At 45.9% G+C, this 19,493-nt stretch overlaps 2 long non-coding RNA genes across 2 annotated transcripts; both read right to left on the reverse strand.

Moving 5' to 3' along the window:
- Window positions 1–472: 472 nt before the first annotated feature.
- On the reverse strand, window positions 473–5,223 carry LOC125700178 (uncharacterized). The gene is made up of 5 exons (XR_007379802.1): window positions 5,126–5,223; window positions 3,220–3,401; window positions 2,584–2,745; window positions 1,122–1,167; window positions 473–570 (listed from the first exon to the last, which is right to left on the reverse strand). It is a non-coding gene; the product is annotated as an uncharacterized LOC125700178 (long non-coding RNA).
- A 3,035-nt stretch (window positions 5,224–8,258) lies between these two features.
- On the reverse strand, window positions 8,259–18,954 carry LOC125700177 (uncharacterized). Its single transcript, XR_007379801.1, has 5 exons — window positions 18,848–18,954; window positions 18,096–18,174; window positions 16,285–16,436; window positions 11,057–11,232; window positions 8,259–10,539 (listed from the first exon to the last, which is right to left on the reverse strand). It is a non-coding gene; the product is annotated as an uncharacterized LOC125700177 (long non-coding RNA).
- Between the last annotated feature and the right edge of the window lie 539 nt (window positions 18,955–19,493).

Consider the following 19,493-nt stretch of genomic DNA (forward strand, 5'->3'; position numbering starts at 1 on the left):
ACACCCAACAAAATCCATTAGGAGAACAGCAGCTTTGCCAGCAGCCATTACAAAGGGAAGAGGAAAACATTTCAAATCAAGGGGAATAACTTCTATTGGGATTAGACAAATTCACAGATGGTAGAAATACCAGATTCTTTGAAAAACAACAGCCCATATGAATGCTCAGCATATCTCTAGCCCGAGACAAAGAGAAGGAAAGCAGAAAGCAAACCTTTTGGGCTTGTTTCTTTGTTTCTCACAACAGGTAAGCAAGTTGACATGTCAGCTACAAGAAAAACATTGGACCCTCTCCTGTATTCTACAGGCTGCAGTGTTGATGCTGTGAAGCACATCCTAGATCTGAGGCAAGGAGTCAGAAACTCAAAAGACAGGGGAAGAAAGATCCAAACAGCAAGGGAGGTGGTGGAAGACGTGACAAGGAAAAGGGAACAGCAATAACCCAAGTCAAAATAAACAGAGAACCACTTGCCTGAACAAACCTTTGGTACAATACCACCTGTGAGTTCTTCTGATCACGTTTGCCAGGTCTCCAGGAAACAGAATTCTCCAGCATCAGTAAATGAGCCCCTGGGGGAAAACATGGCAGACAAAGCAGGAGCATTCAGCCTAATAATGTAACTGAGAATAGCAGGGGAAGTAAAACCTGAAAAGCTTCCAGTGCTGCAGATGTAAACGCAATCCCAAAAGACTGACAATCTTCATTTCTTAATGTGGGGCTGCATCATGATAAGCACAGGGAATGGCAGTGACCCTTACCATGGCTGTGTGCAGGAGGTCAGCACACAGCACAGTGGTCACGTCCAATACAGAAGTGAATGTAGAGCCAAAGCTGTGCTAGCACGAGGATTAGTTTCTCATTTTCTATCTGCTATGAAGCTTGTGATGGCAGGCACATGGGAAAGGCCAATTACACTTCTGCCGATGGTTGCAGCACGCCCTGTGAAATGCTGCATCCCTTCAGTACCTCATGTCAAAGACTGCAAAAGCTGGGTCAGAGAGGCTGAGCAGGCTAAGGAAGACCTGCGTGCACCGAGTCACAGGAGCAGACTTCCACCTTATGAAGCTCTCACAAGGTCTGAACCCCTCCCAGACACACAAAAAAAAACCACACAACCTACCTTATTCCCTTAATTTGCTCACTTCAGCACAATTCAGGCTGCTGCACTGTGAAGAGAAGAACAAACATGTCAGATGGACTGCCACAGTGGGACTGAGCACCAGAGCAAGCAGCAGCAGAGACTGATTCCCTAGCTGCTTTGAGACCTGCTGATGCAAGGTATAGCTCTGGGGGTGAACAAGAAACAACTTCTTGCTGTTGCCTTCTTGCTCCCGACAAAGTGTCACAGCCTACTCAGACTCCCTCCACATTCTGATGCTCAATATAGTTATTATTCCACCCTCAGCAAGGCTTCTGCGTCCATCTCTGAGAAGAGCAGGGGTTGCTTTTTCTGTCGCAGTGATCTTGCATTGCTTCACAAAGCACAGGAATGCATGCTGCCAGAGCTCACCGGGCCATATAGCACAAACCAGAACTCAAAAAGCTTCTGCGTTCTCCACCTTAAAGCACAGGGAAAGCCCACAGGGAAGAGAAGCTGCCAGCTGTTCCCTACATTGATGCTTTTTACACTTCCCAGTCACCCACTCCAAGCCCCATAAATACCTGCAGGGTCAAAGCCCTGTCCTCACAAGTAAGAGCAGTGACCTTGACAAGTGACATAGCCAGTATACAGTCATTTCTTTAGAGGGACTTGCCCCCGGTACAATTTTTTGCTCATTCAGTCTTCCTCCTCCTTCAAGCAATATCTGCCAGAACTAACTACATTCAATTCATTTTCCTCTTCCTCTTTCTCCTTCTTTTATTTTATTTTTTGTGTTGTCCCAGCCTCCCCTCTCTGAGGTGTCTCCCTGGGGAAATTCATGTCCCTTGTACTTTTTACTCTGTGTGCATAATAGAACGTTATCTGCATAATTTATCTTTCACTACATGTTGTGTTCCTCCTGGCTAAGTGTTTTTCTAAAATAAATATATATCCTTATTGCGTACACCAGGAAAATGAGCCAGCAAACTTGTCCTGTGTGAGAATTCTATGATACCCAAAACCTGAACTACCAACTATTGGCTCAGTCCTTCAGGTCAAATGCAACTGTCAAGCTGATTGCTGTTCATCTCTGAACGCACATTTTGTAGTGTTCAGTTCTTCCCATAGATCTAATGAAACCCCTGCAAGGCTGAATCCAGATAGAATTTGGAATTGAAATGCAACCCAGAAAACAAGGGAATTCCATGAGACAAGGCAAAACAAATAAACAAATAAACCCCTTCCTGAAGCACCTCGTTACATCTCTTGATGAAACAACACCTATGGGAAAATGATAGAATGGAATCATAGAATCATTAAGGCTAGAAAAGACCTCTAAGATCATCTAGTCCAACCATCAACCCAGAATGAGGAACACAAGCACAGGTCATACACTAATTGACACAACCATGACACCCATCCCACATTGGGCAGCCATGCTGCTCCCACTTAGTGAGCTTTCAAGAAGCACAGCTGCCAGCTAGTTCATACTACAACTCACAGAATGCTGACAAAACAGCTGACTCTTTCTTGAAGTTAAATGTGCTGGGGCAGTTTTGAGGTCCAGTCACCACAATCTTCAGTCAGCTTCTCTCATGGGCTGATGAGCATGAGAACAGCGCTGTGTTTTGCTGACACTGTTTGGGTTTCCAGGTGTTTACAGCTAGAGCAAGAAAAGTTGAAAAAAAAAATACAAAAAAAGACCAAAATAAATCATCTTCTTTTCTATTGTGGCCTAAGATTTCATAGCAAATCAGAATCAAAGTATATTAGGGTGAAATTGTGCCCTGAGTAACTAAGGGAGTTAAAAATCAATATTTATTTATTCTACCACGTGACTGCATCCATTCAAATGAAAGTGAATGCGATGTTTCAGAGTTTCTCTCCATTTTCCTTTACAATTCTGAAAGTGTCCAAGTTTTCTTCTCGGCCCAACAGTTGTGCTCCTTGTTTTGCACCATCTTTCCCACTTGCAGCCATTCACCAGCAGGTTCAGTACCCAGGGTTACAAGCTACTGGATCTACGCCATAGTAGGATTGAATTGGATACTTGCAGTGGTAGGCAAATACAAGAACAAAGTCATACAGGTTTAGAGTTTCCTATCAATCCCTTCATAATTCAGATGTCTACAGATACCTTTGGTAGACTGAGATGTCCTTGGAGAGTCTAGATCTTCCCATGGGAAGCTTGCAGGATCAATTCAGGGCCTGAATTCAATTCAAATTCCTGGGCACAGATGTTTGGGACCTCTTCAAACAACTGATTTCTGAAAGTGCTGAGTCTCCTGGACAGAAAAGACTGAGAAGCAGCTCTTTTACCTAAAAAATGACAACATGGGAGGGGGATCTCAGCAGAACCAATTTGAATTTGACTGAAAACACTTTAGAGGTAGGAGTGTGGCACCTGATGGAATCAGCTAAAAAGCCCTGCAAACAGGAAAAAAAACCCAGTATGTCTTCTCTTTTTGACAGTATTGCAAAGCTCTGCTGTGCATTTTTCTGTTTTAGCAGAAGAGTTGAAAATGAACTTAAAAGCTGTGGGTAAAGGATGGGTTTTCATCACAGTTTCTTTGACAGGCTCTGAGACTTTGATGCTCTTACCCAGGGAGACGAGCATGGAGGAGGACTGTGCATGGCCACAATGGGAAGAGGAGGAAGAGAGGAAGGTTTAGCTTAAAACAAATACACATGTTTTAAAACTTCTCATCACCTCTAAACATCAACTGTTCCTTACAAACCTTCCTCTGAAATCAAAGGCAGCAGTTACATCTTACAGGGCTTCTGTTGAGGAAAGACATTTCTTCCATTGATCTGCCTGCAGGGCTGCTATCAGGACTCAGACTAGAACTGCTCTTCCTCAGTATTTCAGTAGGTATTACCAGTTTCCAAGTGCAGCCTTCAAGCAGGTGTCCTTCAAGCAGGTAAAGTGACACTGTACTTTCTTTCATTTTCATTGTGTTTGGGCAATTCTCTGTTATCAGTAATGGGAAGAAGTGGTTCCTATGTTTTATTGGCACAGAGATGCTTTTGCCAGCTTTCCAGCCTTTAGTGGTTCTGGTATCAGATCTGGTGCTGGTACCTCTATTGACATTGCTTCTGGTATTGGTATTGCATCAGTTCCGGTACTGATTGGAATTATTTGCTTCAGTGGATATAAACATTAACATTTGGTGAGGGGAAGGAAGCCTGACAACACACAGGTCGTTTCAACCAGCTCAGCATGATCAAACTCTGGGACACATCTGCTCAAAGCATCTGTGGTGTTTAAATGTTTGCCCCAGAGCCAAAAAGCCAGGATACAGAAAACACCGACGTGTTATGCACCAGAGAAATCAGAAGTCATGTCCTCAGTGAGCACTGAGAGCTCAGGTTCCAGAAGAAAAGGTAAAAAGGGGACACAGTTTCAGAAAGGACTGAAAAGCTAACAAAGGATTTTTTCCCTGTACTCAAGTCACAACACTGGTGGCTGCTGAAGAAAACTCAGACAGGTGATAGAGAACAGGTATGGTCATGAAAACACTTTCGCTTTTTCAGAAAGCAGTTTGGGGCAATTAAAGTAATTAAAACAGAACTTGCTGAGAAGTCCTATTAAAAAACAAAAAACCACATTTTAAAATTAAATATAATTTCTGCAATTTGCTGCTGCACAACACAGCAGAAGGTTGTGATAGCTTTTTGTTTTGTAACCTAAGAAGGCCTATTTAGCACAAGCAGCAGGCGGCGTGATTTCTAGCATGAGGGATACCTGAACATTTGTATTTCATTTGTTGGCTCTGGGAATTTTTTTGGTTGTTTTTTTTTCCCTTCCTCTCTTCATAAAGATGAAGCTTGGTTTGGGAACTTGCATCCAGGCAAGAAATCTCTGTAGGAAGCCCAGTTGGAAAAAGCTGAGCTATGTCTCTGCTCTGAGTTTCTCTCTGGAAACAGTTCTTCCACTCAGGACTACAGAGGGAGCCTCTCTCTTGCCATAAAGCACCTTCCCCAGCTGCATCAGCTGGGTAACACCAATAACACACTCAACAATTAAATTGGGCTGCACTCACCTTTTCCTTGGGGGTCACAAATGAGGATGTTTGATGACAAACCTCCGGGGATTCTGGAACATGAAGGAAAAGGCGAGGGAAATCTTTCAGCTCTGAAAAATAAATCTGGTCAGTTTATTGTAGCAGTTTGTAAGTACTTAAGTGAGCCAAAAATAGTTTAGCAGTTTGATGGAGCAATACAGGCACCGTATCTATGCTGGGCTGGACATGTGTGTGTTAGCTGCATCACTGACCATAATAATGTCCTTAGGTGTAAGAACAGGATTCATGTGCTCTTCCAGCTGACGTTTTAGTGTAATTCTATGTTAATAAAAGTGCAGCTGAAAAATTCCTGCAGAAAATAAGTCTAAAGCACTCAAAATGGAGGAACCCCCCCCTGTGGAAGTCTCTCTGATTCTGGGGGTTGGAGGTAAGTGAAACAAACCTATACATGAAAGGGCTAGCACCCAGCAGCACTGTCCTCCCTGTTACTACAGGCAGTCAGGCCTTGAAATGATGACAAATTGACTTGGAAATGCTCTGATGCACCTGGATGATCTCAGAAAATGAAAGGCCTGGGGGATTCCCTTTTCAGCCTAAAAGGGAAATACACGTTTATGAAAATCAGCCATGCTTCTTTACTTTTGTTTTCATCACTGCAATAGAATTGAAACATGCACTGTCCCAGGGAGAGCCGCTGTCCCACCAGCAGCCAATAACCAGACTCATCCTTTGATGGTTTCATGGCTTCAGCACAGAACTGCAGCTGGGTTTTATCCTTCCCTTGCCCTCTTTAACTGCGGATGGACTCAACTTTTGTTTAGAGCATTCCCCAGTCTCTTGGACAATCAGATAAACAGAGGCATGCTTTGGCCTTAAGATGTTACCCTGGAACTTACTGGGACTAGCAAGTAGAGAGGAAGGAGCAAGTAAGTATTGAACAGGATGATAAATCCTACACCACTCCCAGCCACTATAAGGAAACACTAATTTCTTAGCTCTCACAGACCACCCCCCCATCCCTCAAGCAAAAATGTCATTTTTCTTTCTAATAGAAGCATGAGTTACTTGAGGTCAATGCTGCGATCAATACCAGCAGCCCTGGGACTTCTCATACAACATTAATTATATAACCAGGTTACCAGCTGAATACTGCATCTTAACCAAGGAACACATCCTAAACTTAGAAGTTGAAGTACTTCTGCCCAGGTGAGTCACAACCACAGAGCCAGCACTGGATGCTTCAGAGTTCATTTAAGCTTTACAAAGAACAAGAAATGATTGTTAGCATTTGAAATCATTTGCTCTTATTTATCAACATAAAACCAAAGTACACTCTGAGAATAAGTCAGCTCTGTGTTAGAAGCTGTTCCTTTCCCTCTCTTGACAGCGTTTGAAGTGCTAGACTGAAAATACCGTGTACAGAAAAGTTACATCAAATCCTGGGCTTGCCCCACAACTCACTCTATGGACTCATTTCCACCCCTCTGCAGAAGTGCCAAGCCTTCTCCTCTACAAATGTCACACAGAGGAGCAGAGACTTCTCTGTGAAAACTGAACTGGATTTATAACCATCCACATATGTGTGTACCAGGAGATGGCTCAAGAAAGGCAATGAAGACCCAGATCCCAGTACACTCTCAAGGCAGAGTTCTGTATTTGTAGCCACAAATGCTTCATGTTCACATTTTCTTCTTTGTTCACGCTGGAGACAATTTCACAGACTCTCACTGTTTCATTCCTCCCATCCCTTAATGGAAGTTCATTGAGGAGCTTCAACAAGCATCCAAAACACTGCAGAATGGGAGCAGCACGAGGTCAGCTGAGTGACTCATGGTCCTTCTGGAGAGCTAGGACCTACCCAAGTTGCTGAGCATTACAAGGGATGCAGAACAGAAGGATGGCAGTGCGAGGCCACAGGGCTGCCTGCAACCTGCTGAGCTGGGAGAAGGAAGAGCACATTCCCCTGCTGCCCTCATGGCTGCCTGCTGGTGACAAAGCTCTTGTTTGGAGCCCTACTGAGAAGCACTGTTTTACCTCATCACTTCATTTCCAGCCTCTGGCCCAGAATATGACCAAACGTGAATTACAATTTATCAAGAACCAGCCCCTGGGGCTGATCATCCTTCTAGAGCTCACCTTTATTCTATTACTTGGACAAAATGCTTCCACGTAGATGCCTTCATGTAACTAATGGAGCTGAACCTCTTCTCTGCTCCTGTAGCATCAAGTTAATAACAAATTGTACTCCCTCACCAGGCAAAATAATCCCCTCAGAAACTCTAATCAAATGTGAAAACTCAAAGGACAAAACCAGACGTATGCAAAACATCTGCAGTGCACATAATTTCAGGCACCCCTGGAGCAGGGGCTCTTCTCACAGCCCCCTCCCTGTCTGCAGCTCCTGTTTGCCAGAGACAACAAGAGGAACCTGTGTTCTGCTGCTCCCTCCGCATGGAGATAATTCACTGACAAGGCTCCCAGTAATGTGCCAACTCATTAATTACTGTAAGAACTGTGTCAGCGAGAAGCAGGCAAGGTGACTGCTGAAAATGGTCAGAGAGAGCTGCCTATTAGCACTTGCTACCTTGTCCATTACATGCTGAAAAACAAACCAATAATACCTGACAGACATCTCTTAACTAGTAAATATCACAAGCTGGCTAAATTACATACACAAAGCACTAATTTAAACCAGCTTTGGGGAAATGGACTAAAAGAAAACTGGGCCTCTAAGCCAGTCAGTCCTGTTCCAGGTCCATGGGTCCTATCCTATGGGCACAGCTGAGCCCTGGGATACGATAGCACAACATCTGGTTATGCAAACAAGTGCTTGACTCACAACCCTGTGCCACCTACAGAGGGAGAGAGATGGCCACAGCCCATTTCAGATGGCACAGCTCTGCCCCATCCCTCCCCTTGGAGATGGCACGAGAGAGCTCAGATGAACTCTGGGGTATCCGTGAGAAAAAAAAAAACAACAACAAACAAAGAACCAGATTACAGCTTCTCTCCATGGAGCTGGTGAGTTTACACCTTAGCAAAGAGGCAGAGAGGGAAGCATTAGGTTAATAGTTATGGAAGCATCTTGAGCACTCCTGAGGATCTGCCCACACTTCCCAATCACCACACTAAATCCAAGAGGGTGACCTTCCTTCATGCTCCATAACTGCTTTCTTTCCTTCCAGTCTTTTAATTTCATTGTTTTTAATTTTATTTTCTCCCTTTTCTTTAGCCAGTCTCAGTGAAGGCCACAGGGCTAAGAATCCTCACTTTTATAATCTGATATAAGAGGGATATGACAGACGCATGCTATAAAATGCCAAATGGCAAACCATAAGAAATCCCAGAAATAACAGTTTGGATGTCCAAAGGGAAAGGCAGGGTATGGATGGCTCCCAAGTGCATCTCTAAGTCCACCAGTGTTACAGAGAGAAATGTGCTTCTTCCCAGCATGGTTGTGCCCAGACTTGTAAGGTTCCTGAGGAAATCCCTGCGTGTGTTGAGAGCAATCCCTGCAAGAGGGAGACAGGCAGTGCTGGCAGCTCATACCTTTGGAAAAGGTTCTGCAGAGCCTCTGGGTGATAGCATTAACTGTGTCACACACCTGGAGTGATCACTTTGAAGAAATCAGTACTTGCTGGCGGAACGCACAGAATGAGTGACACAGGTTCCCCTAAGGGATGCATAGTGAGAACTGGGAGGAAATCAGTAAAGGAAATCTGTGAGGGAACCACCTGGCAGCAATAAGCCAGGACCAGGCTGATGCTGAGCAGCTGAGAGAGGTTTGGGGAAGAGCAGGGGGCCTTCGTATGCTGGGAGGGAGAGAGGAGGAGCTGCCCCCAGAGATGGAGGGGAGATGGTGGGAGGGGAGATTAGAAAGATGAGTGTTGGGGTTGAGGAGGTGGAGGGAAAATCAGAAATGAGGGCCAGAGATTCAGATACAAATGGATTACACTGGGATAAAGGCAGCTGGGAGGGAGACAAAGGATGTGAGATTAAGAAGCACGCACAAAAAAAGCACAGGAGAGCTGATCGACATTCAAGGGGAATGAGAAAACAGGGTCAGCTCAATGAGTTGAAACAGTGTGAGATAGGGTTTGCCACAGAGCAGAGCAAGAGGCCCTGGATGCATTTGTAGGTGATAAATCCATCAGCTGCTATTGAATGGAGTATGCACACTGCGCAGGGATGTCTTATATTTTGGTTTAACTGAGAGAGAGCTCCATCCCAGGGACACAACAGCACTGCTAAAGAGCCCCGGCTAAAGGCTCGCTGCCCAGCACTGTGATTCCTTGCCCTGACCCCTACGTGCTGAGCTTCATGTGGTCACCACTCAACCTGTGTGAGCTGGGACGAAAAGATGATTGAGAGGGCTGAATGATGCAGTGAGCAGATGACAGAAAAACAGTAGAAGTGCTGGCTCTGGGCTGGGAATCAACATGCATGGGTCAGGCATTTGGTCGTGCAAGAGGGCCCACATTGGTGTGTGCTGCTCCTCCACACGCCATCCTTTAGCACTTCCTAATAGATTCCTGCACTGCAGCTACTGTGGAATGAGTTGAAACAGATTCTGACTTCAGAAAGCAGCTCTGGAACGTTGCCTCTGCACAGTAGTGAGTGGGGAAAAGCACCTCCAAATGAGGCAGTGGATAATCTGACTGTAGCCTGCTCACAAATGCACACCCTAGCGCAGAAAGCAGCGCAACAGCAGAAATAATCAGCAGGAGAGCAGATAATGCGAAAGTCCTCCTCACATGCTGAAGAAACACACGTTTAAGTACTGCCTAAATGACATTAACGGCGCTATGAAGCTGCTACTTCAGTCTCATTTCGCATCCTGGAGCTGCAGCCCTGTTCTTCCCAGCCTGAGGAGCACACGGTGACCCCCTGCTCAAACACAAGCACAAGAGACTTTTATTTCTATTATTCCTGACAAACAAAGGGGTTAAAGCTGAGAGGGGAAAAAAAAGAGAAGAAAAAGGGAAGAAGGAACGAATAAGAGGAACCTACTTTGAACAACTGAGGTTAATCTGACTCAAAGCCTAAATCCATGTTAGCGGTTAATCCAGTTAGTAAAGCTTTCATTGGGAGCTTTGAAAAATCCTTTAACCTCTTGCTGTAAACTAGGAGCAGCTTAACAGCTCAGTGTTCATGAGAAAAGCCTGTCAATAACGCTGCTAAGCAGGTATTTAGCAGGATTTAAGAAACAAGCATGTGACAACTCTTCTTTAATGAAGCAATTGGGCTTCTCTCCAGGATCCAAATGGTCACCGTTTTCTTGAGCCTTTTCACAATCTGCTTTTCACGTTCCAAAAGGAGATGCAGTTATGGTCTGTCATCTTGGGAAGTATTCCTTCCTGGCAAGACCACAGCCAAAAGCAGATTTCAGTAGTGGTTTTCATAAACCCGATGGATTCTTCACCCTGAGAGATCTTGTACGAAGAAGAATGCAGCGTTCAAAAAATTAAATGAACTTCCCTGTGACTTTTTCCCCTTCCAGGGTCCTCTACACCATTCCAAGGGATGCAGATTGACAAATAGCTTTGACGTTTATGACTTTCTACCCCCAGCCTGAGTCTAGCAGGATAAACAGTAAACCAAGCCTTTTTTTTTTTTTTAACCATCTGTCTGCAAAGTCATTACGCATTCGCTCCACCTGCAGAGATAGCCAGAAATGAGCTAGCTGCACTCCAGAAATCGTGCAGCCACATTGGCAGTGCTGTGCTCTGGTTCTTGGCTAAGGCAGAGTAGGGGAACAGGGACACAAGGCAAAAGTCCTGCCCTGGGGCCTTTTGCTCTGTACCAAGAGGTATAATCAGGCCAAGGCCCCTCTGCCTCTTGGGTTCCAGTTATCCGTGCATCCCATTGCCATTCACTTTCACAGATAAAAGGTCATTCTGTATTTTTCCCCCCTCTCGATGTTCCTCCCAAGCAGGAATGTCGCATTACCTTTGCTATTTGCTGTGCTCAGCCAGAGCCCCACGGAACATTAAGCCGCTTTTACCGCCGCGCCGTGCAGGGATGCTCAAAGGGAGGTGGATCATTGCCATTCTGCTGCTGTCTCTAATTCAAGAGAGCCAGGAGAGCGAGCAGGGTCTTTCAGAGAGAAATGCTTTGCAGCCAGGCTGAGAAATCCAACATGTAGAAAGATACAAGAGAAAATAATTCCTCTCTAAGCACCCAATCAGAATTTCAATAGTGCACAGGTTTTGTGTCACTCCAAAGTACTTCCAGTTCTGTCCATTTAGTCTCTGACTTTTTCTGCTGATAAGTGAAAAAATTTTCCAGGCACACACACAGACATATTAAAGCACTTTCGGAAGGACTGCCTTTATGGGAGGCCTATCTAATGAGGCTGTGATCCATGGTCCCCTGTGAATCACTCTGATAGGCATAAGGACAGCACACATACTAATTAACCTATAACTCTGCCACTAAAAAAATCACGCCATGAGTTAATAAACTAAGATAATTATTTTTTCTTTCATAAATCATATTTTCCTATAGCTCAGTGAGGTATTTGCAACCACTGTTCTATCCCCAGTCACTATCCTATGCCATTTCCAAGAAGAGCTTTTAAGCAAGGAAAGAATTACCTTAAAAATAGAGAGTGGTAAAAGCAAGTGAGCTTCCACTCAATTCAAATTCCAGCTTAGTCCTTGTTACCTTCAGGTATACTAATGGAAACTGGACTCTTTCTGCATCGTGAAGAGTCATCTTCACTGCAAATCACTCTTGCAGCAGGTACAGTTTTAGCAGATATGCTGTTTCTTACTGCAGAGCCTGTTCTATCTAGGTTTGCTGGAAATGTGCAAGGTAAAACGTTCTGGTTTGTTACAAGCATTAATACAAAAGGCAAAGTGTATAAGGGTAGCATTTGTTAGATTTTTGCCACAGCTGTACTGCAGCATCTGGATACAGGGGGAAAGGTTCAAGCTGTGTAATTTAACTTCGTAAAAGCTTTGGCAGCAATCACACGTAAGCAAAAGAGAAAAAAAAACACCCAACCCTCAGTTCTACACAACCTTTGCTGTGCTGCAGCCACTGCCAATTCCCACAAATTCCAGAGGGAATGTCCACCCCAAATTTTCACCCATTATGATTCACCCCCTTCCCAGCACTAAGATATTTGGGGCTTTTCCAGCCCAGTTGGTTCCCCAAGCCATCCAGGGCTTCTCAGGGGCTACCAGCAGCCTGAGCTACCAAGGAGGGCAGCACGATGAGCCCATGGGCCCAATGGTGCCCGCATCCCTCCAGTACCAGTATGGCCCACACAGCTGGGACACACGTTGCAGATGGCCCTGTGCTGCCCCAATGGGAGCTGTGTTCCGCTCAGCCTGGCTGTGTCCCAGTGGCTCGCTGGTTGGCATTGCCCTGGGGGTCACCTCGAGCCATCTGCCCACCGTGCCCATCTGAGCAGACCTTCTACTACTTCTGCTGCATGTGGAGGAGGCTGGATATTGCCAGGCTCCCTGCCGCTTGCCTCTGAATAAATAAATAACCAGGGAGCAAGGGGAGCCATCGCTCTTTGGTTCAGATGTGGTCTGGCAAGCTGAGTACTGGTACGCTGCTGGGAAAGAGCCAGGAAAAGGCCACCCCTGAGGGGCTCTGCTGTCAGTGCTGCTGGAGAGAAAGGAGGATGTGCTGGGATGCTGTCCCCATGGCAGCACCAGCCTGCTGAAAGCATGAACCCCAGCTACATAGAAAGCTGGATGAGACTCCAGGGAGAACCTGTTCTTCGGGTGGGTTGTTAAACTCAGGATTATGTTTTCTCAGGTGGGGATGTATCCCAGTGTGGCCCTTCTAATTTGCGTCAGTGGGAGCTGAGCATAAAGAGCAGCTCTGCTAAGAGGGCTGGGGCACTGCATCCATCCACCTCCATCACCAAACAAGGAAACACTGAGCACAGCCCTGCTCTGGAGGTGTCAGGGGAAAGAGGAAGGAGGGAGAAAAGGAATAAGCAGATGCAAAAAAGTTCTGAGTTCATGTTAGGCTGAAGAAACGTAAACTGGACTGTAAGGAGCACAGAGCAGTCTAAGGCTCACTTCAGTTATTAATACAGAGATTTTACAAGCACACAGTATGATGGTGTTGCTGTGGTACTGGCACAATCACTCCCAGTCTCTGTAGACCTCTCATGTTCTCTCATGCAGTTCCAGGATCTCTGGTTGCTTTCAAGCCTGGCTCAGTTTTTAAAAAGCCTCTGCAGACCCTTCTTGGAAACAGGGATCGGGAACCAGCCCTCCATCTGCAGCTCACAAACAGCATTCCCCACCCCAGCCCCTTCCCATATTCTCTTCCACCTGAAGCTAAGCAGCTTGCAGAGCCTCAGACTGTGACTAACTGCTGAAAACACACTTGCTGAAGAAGTGGGGATCATCTATCACATGAGGCTGGCAAAACCTACAGGAGATGGGAGCTAAGATGGAAAGTTATGCAGCAAAGCTATGCAAAGGATCAGGCTGAGTCAGGGCCCCTTTACAATGGCATAGTCATGCACTCAGATCGAGCTCCTTGGCCACTGCTAGCACAACTGACCTTCTGTCCTGTTGTCACCTGATGACTGACAAGTTCATCAGCCACACTGCATGCCAGGGAGATGATGAGGGAATTAATGGGACCCTTCTCCCCAGCAGCTGAGAGCTGTGGCTGTGCAGTCACAGGCTCTAGCCTCTCTGCTCTCAGTAATCAGGGCAAACTCAGACTGAATGCACAAAGCAGGAGATGGCTGGGCAATAGGGGAGGACTGGAAGAACATCAGGTAGTGCCAGGCCACAGGCAGGGACGGATGGCACAGAGTTTCCCTGTGTCAGGCTTTTGGTCCCAGCAGGTTAGCTACAGCCATACTGACAGATGCAACTACCCAGCTTGGAGGGATTCAAATTAAGGTCAAAAGGGGTAATGCAACAGTGAACGAATGAATGCGTTGTTCCTGGCTCACAGTCATGCCCAGATGCACGTTCCTCATTATTTGAGGATAATTAAAATGCATCATTTGCTTGTGTGTGTGCACAAGCACACAGTTTACAACTCTGGAGAAGAATACAACTACAGGAACCATTTCTCTCACTGTCTCTGAAGCAGCTCTCTGAATTTTAAACCTGGGAAAGGGGGAAGGAAGATGGGAAGGGAAAGATAACCTCTTTTTTTAATCTAACCTTGCTGGGAAAGGAGGAGAAGGCTGCTCAGAGCCCTTCAGTCCTGAGCAGCAATTTGGCAGAACACTATTCATGCAATTTCACATTTGCAAGGAGCAGGGCTTGTAGTGCTCATGGCTGGAATTGAGACCAGGAAGGGTGGCTTTGCCCCCTATCCCCATCATTCAAGAGATTAATTAGCCATTATTCTCAGTTCCACAATGTAATTCCAATCCAGATCTGCAACAGCAAACTCTGAACCCATCCCAGACCATGATGCCAGCTGTGCCCAGCTCCTATCCAACAACCATGAAGGTCCTGCATGCCAGAACTCCCTCTCTCCTCCTGTACAGCAAGGCTCAGCTGTGACAGATGCACTTTGCATCCTGCTATGTGCTCCCCATGGAAGCTGGCAAATGAATTTGTGTAAAATCTGACTCCCAGGAAACAAGTTTGTGTTGATAGTGCTACCCAGAAGCTTTGACCACAACTGGAAGCAGATGAACACAGCGCTGCATAAAGGATAGGACTGAGCTGGGCACAGCCAACAAGGTTGTCTTGGAACTGAGAGACATTTACATCCTATTCTCCAATTACCCAGCAGAAGCACACAGCCTGTGTATCTTCTCCTAAGGTATGCACATATTCTGACATTTTGTCCTACTTCTAAACGTGCCTGCAAGCAGAGAAGGCTGTCTGAGCACCAGTCTGTGCATCAGGCTTGTAAAAGCTGTTTTGGCAAGGCTAACACTGTGTTAGTGTCTGTCAGTGGGTACAAAAGCACACGGACGAGATGACAGAATGCTGTTTGATCATTTTAAATTTCTGATGTTTAGGCGGCTGTGTGTTCCCAGCTAGAAAATGCTAAGCCCATCAGTTATGTCCTCGCTATTCTCTTCATGCCATCTAATCCACACTGGCCTTCCAGCCAGAGCACTGCCCTAAATTGCCACAAAGAGTTAGCTCTCCATTACTCGGCTCAGTGGAGTGAGGGGCAGAGACATCTGTGTGCACTGCTCAGCGTTACTCAGCACAGGATCCCCAGGCCTAATGAGCTTGGACACTGCACTGAATCCTGGCTGACTCCTGCAGCCCTGATCTCCAGCTCATAAACCTTTCCAGAGTGCCAAGGCACACAGGCAGCCTCCTCCCCAGGCTGGTCCAAGGGCTGCTGCCTCCACATCAGCCGTGTCTGATGCATCACCAGGGCAGCAAAGCCCATGTCCATAGCCCTAGCTTGACCACGGCTGGCTCCATCACCTAACCTAACAGCCTGCCTGCACTGCCTGCCTCTGTTCTGAGAAGCTGGGCAAGAGACAAGCCAGCAAAAGTCCTGCAGGCTTTAGTAATACTAAAAGTATTATAAAGTGTCTCATTGCTGATTATCTTAATTATGCATTAGGGGCTTGACCAAGATTATCTGTGAGCTGAGAAACAGGCATCTTTAAGAAGCTTGCAGATTACCCTTGCTTTGATTTACATCAGGATTTGGTCCTCACACAATGCTGTTAGCAACTGGCATGGCTGTATTCTGTTTATAAAGTCTTGCAGCTGCACTGATCAGGAGCTGGGCACAAACAGCAAGATAAGTCAGTCTGGGCTCTGTGCTGATGTGAGTGGCTCTGCATAGAGCCAGCTTTGTTTTTCCTTCTTCTAAAGACTGATGGTGTTTGTAATTCTGTGAAAACGGGGATGGGGTGGGAGGGGGGACAATCCTGACCTTTGGATCCTTACATTACTCAGACATCACTACCAGCACTGTCTGATGGTGAGATCTGCAGAGGCTGCCCAGAAACTCCCAGAGTTCAAGTGCTCATTAATTTGTCAGCATTCACACTTGGGATTTCATCAGGCTAAAACTAATGTAGAGTAAAGATCATCTCCAGAGAAGCTACAAAACAAAGAGCATGGTGACATTTCCATCCTACCTCTAAACACCAGCTCCCAAAGGAGCCTGCCAAACCTCAGCTGTTATCTGACTGCCTTTCCACCACTTGTCCCAGTAACATATTTCTCTCCAGGGGTAGATCAGCACAGCACCTGATGGCTCGATCTGGACTTGGATCTTGTTCCCCAGCACACTGCCATGCCTATAGTGCTGTCACCAGGCTGTGCTCGCTCCTCTCTGGTGCAGCAGTAGTGCAATGCTTTGACTCTGTCTCTACAGAAAGACAGGAGCCCAAGATGCAGATCTAAAAAAAAAAAAAAAAGAAAGGTAGAGGGCATCGCCTGGGCTGTTGTCACTATCATATCCACTTGAATGAAGGAGAAGCCCTATATCCCTGCTGACATTCTTCTTGGCTTGCTTCGCTCTCCTTGCCTGCTCCAGCACCCCTCTGTTTGCCCATGGGTGCCCAGAACAGCACCAGGCTCCTCAGCCCCTCCTGCCATCACAGAACACACGACCGTACAACTGAGCTACGCGAGGCCCCATTAGGAACGGGTGCAGATGGACAAGCTGGCTGCAGTAATAAAGTCGGTTTGCAACCATTAAAAAGAGGCGAGAGCAAAATGAAGCCCCATGCAGTGCTGCTGCCATTAGAAAAGCAACAGCAGCAGCAAACAAAAACAGGAGTGCATGGAAATTTCTGCCAAGAGGGTCCCGGTCAGGAAACAAGACACATTCACAATGCAGCAGGAGCCAGATAAAAAGCGATTCCGACTCCAACTTTACGGTGGGTCTTTTAACCAGTGCGGTTGTTTGATCCCACCACTTACATTAAAAGCGCATAACAAAAGGGGCCATTTCCCTGTCCTCATTGTAAAAGTGCTGCGGAATCAGGACTGACTATTATGGGCAACTCTGCTTAAAGACATGGTTAACTGCTGCACTGAAGTAATAATCCTGCCGCTAAATCCAGAATTTAAATGCCCCAAGGGCTTAAGGGCTGTCAGGAGCCGGAATTAATTTCCAGAGGTTTTATTTAGTTGCAGCAGCGATTTTACCTGAGGGCGACAGTAAATTTGAAAAAATACAGGACTAATAATTTAACAGAATTGGCTGCGGTATTTTTTTAGAGACGCACAAACACGCACAGCCAGGCTTCATGAAACGAGTTCTGCGCATTGCCCGATCACAGGTTTCATTTGAATGAAAATGATTAATGGGAGCACAAAGGAAAAACACAGCGCAGCAACAAAACAAATCAGCGCTGCCTCCTAAAGGTCAGAGCAAACCTGCCTCCAGATTTGGAAACCATCTCCTAGGACAACAGCAGGCGTCTGCTGCGGCATCCACCTCCTGCCTCTCCCAGCTCATAGGCTCTCATTTCCAACACCCCAGGCTAGCAGCCAGAGATGCAGGATATGACTGGAAACGGTGATTTATACCGCCAGCTCTCTAATTTCAGAAGGCAACCTTTGCCTGTCTTTATATTAAACGTTATTTGCAATCATAGCATCGTAGAATCGTTTGAGGTGGAAGGGACCCTTGGAAGTCATCTGGTCCAACTCCCCTGCACTGAACAGGGACACCCACAGCTTCATCAGTGCTCAGAGCTCCTCCAGACTGACCTTGGGTATCTGCAGAGATGGGGCACCACCACCTCTGTGGGCAACCTGTGCCACTGCCTCACCACCCTTACTATAAAAACCTCATTCTTTATATCCAATCTAAATCTCCCCTCTTTTAGTTTGAAACCATTTCCCTTTGTTTGTGTCCTATCACAACAGAACACACTAAGGAATCTATCCCTTTCCTTCTTACAGCCCCTTTAGATACTGATAAGCCATTCTCAGGTCTCTGCAGCCTTCTCCAGGCTGAACAGCTTCAGCTCTCTCATCCTGTTCTTATAGGGCAGGTGTTCCACCTTTGGATCAGACAAGAAAGTAAAAGATCTTTTACTCAGTACCTCAGATCAGCTTGGAAGATGCTTTCCTTCAGGTTAGAGCAAGGGACCCAGTGTTGCAGGCAGGTAGGATTCCCATCACCTATAAGAAGGAACAACACCACAGCAGTTCATAAAAGCACTTGCCTCATTGCCTTGGTTCTAGCCATGAGCAGAACAAACAGCCCTTTGTTCCAGCACCATGCTCGGTCACAGCTCTGGGGACATTGCTCTGAAGAAGTTTCCAAACTGCTATTTTGGAGAGAGAAATGAGTGGTGGGGAGACATGGCCAAAGAACTGAATTAAACTTATTAACTGTGAGGTTGCCTTATAGGAAAACCTATAGGATTTAAAGCCATTGATAACTCACCTCCACTACTGTAATTGAGAAATATGTTCTTTTTTCTTTTTAATTACTAATTGGGATGGAACAGATGGTGAAGGCAATGTTTAATGAAATATGTCCATTCAGTTAGCCATGCCACTGGGGATTGGGCAATGCAAAAAGAATCACCTCCTGCTGCTGTACCAGGGTCCTCCTGCCCAAAGCTGCACACCTGGGCAAGGACTGGGATGATGAGGGCAGAGCAGGAGGCAAAGGTTTGGCTTGCAAAGCCCTGCTCGGCTGCTAGTGCTGCTGCCCCAAAAGCTTTGAAAGGAAAGATCTGGTCTATGTGATAATTACAACGAGGAAGATCATAGGGTTCAGCCAACACTGTGCTGTAGCAAAGGGAATCTGCCACCAGACCTTGGGGAGGGGAATCTCCATTCATACCTTGGTTTCCTCATCTGTAGAGGTCAATATTTCTTAGTGCGCTGTGAACATCCCAGCGTGGGCTTTTCTGAGAGCTTGGAAGCCATCCATCAATCAGCACAGCTTCCTAAGGCAAAGCATGACATTTTATTTCAGGCCTTTGTCGGAAACAAAGTTTTGCTCTTTGGCTCTTTTAAAGGGGATAAACGACATTTGGAAATAGGCAAAACCACATTCATACTGCTCAAAAAAAAATAAAGGGGGGAGGATGGGACAGTTGTGTGTTTGCTCAACTTTACCAGTAGTGCATTTACCATGAGAAACAGGCAAAAACATACAAAGGCCCAGAATCTGATCATCTGAATGCAGAGTAAGTATTTACATGCAGGTAAATAATTGCTCCCCAGTCTCATTTTAGCTGTTGCAATGAGTGTCTTCAAGGCTGTGGCAGCACTGGCTTCAGCTGAAGAGAATTCATGACATGACAGCTGGAGTTAATTTACCAGTTTAAAGGCAAACCATCACTGATGTTTCATTCCCTGATGATGAACCGGTGCATTTGTCCAAATGAATCACTTTGGCATTTGATTGCTGTTGTTTTCATTTTCTCTGTTTGTTTTTTAAGTAAGAAAAGCGAAAAGAAAATTAAGAAACCTTTTGAGTTGGG

This window comes from Lagopus muta, chromosome 14 (assembly GCF_023343835.1).
Source record: "Lagopus muta isolate bLagMut1 chromosome 14, bLagMut1 primary, whole genome shotgun sequence".
NCBI lineage: Eukaryota > Metazoa > Chordata > Aves > Galliformes > Phasianidae > Lagopus > Lagopus muta.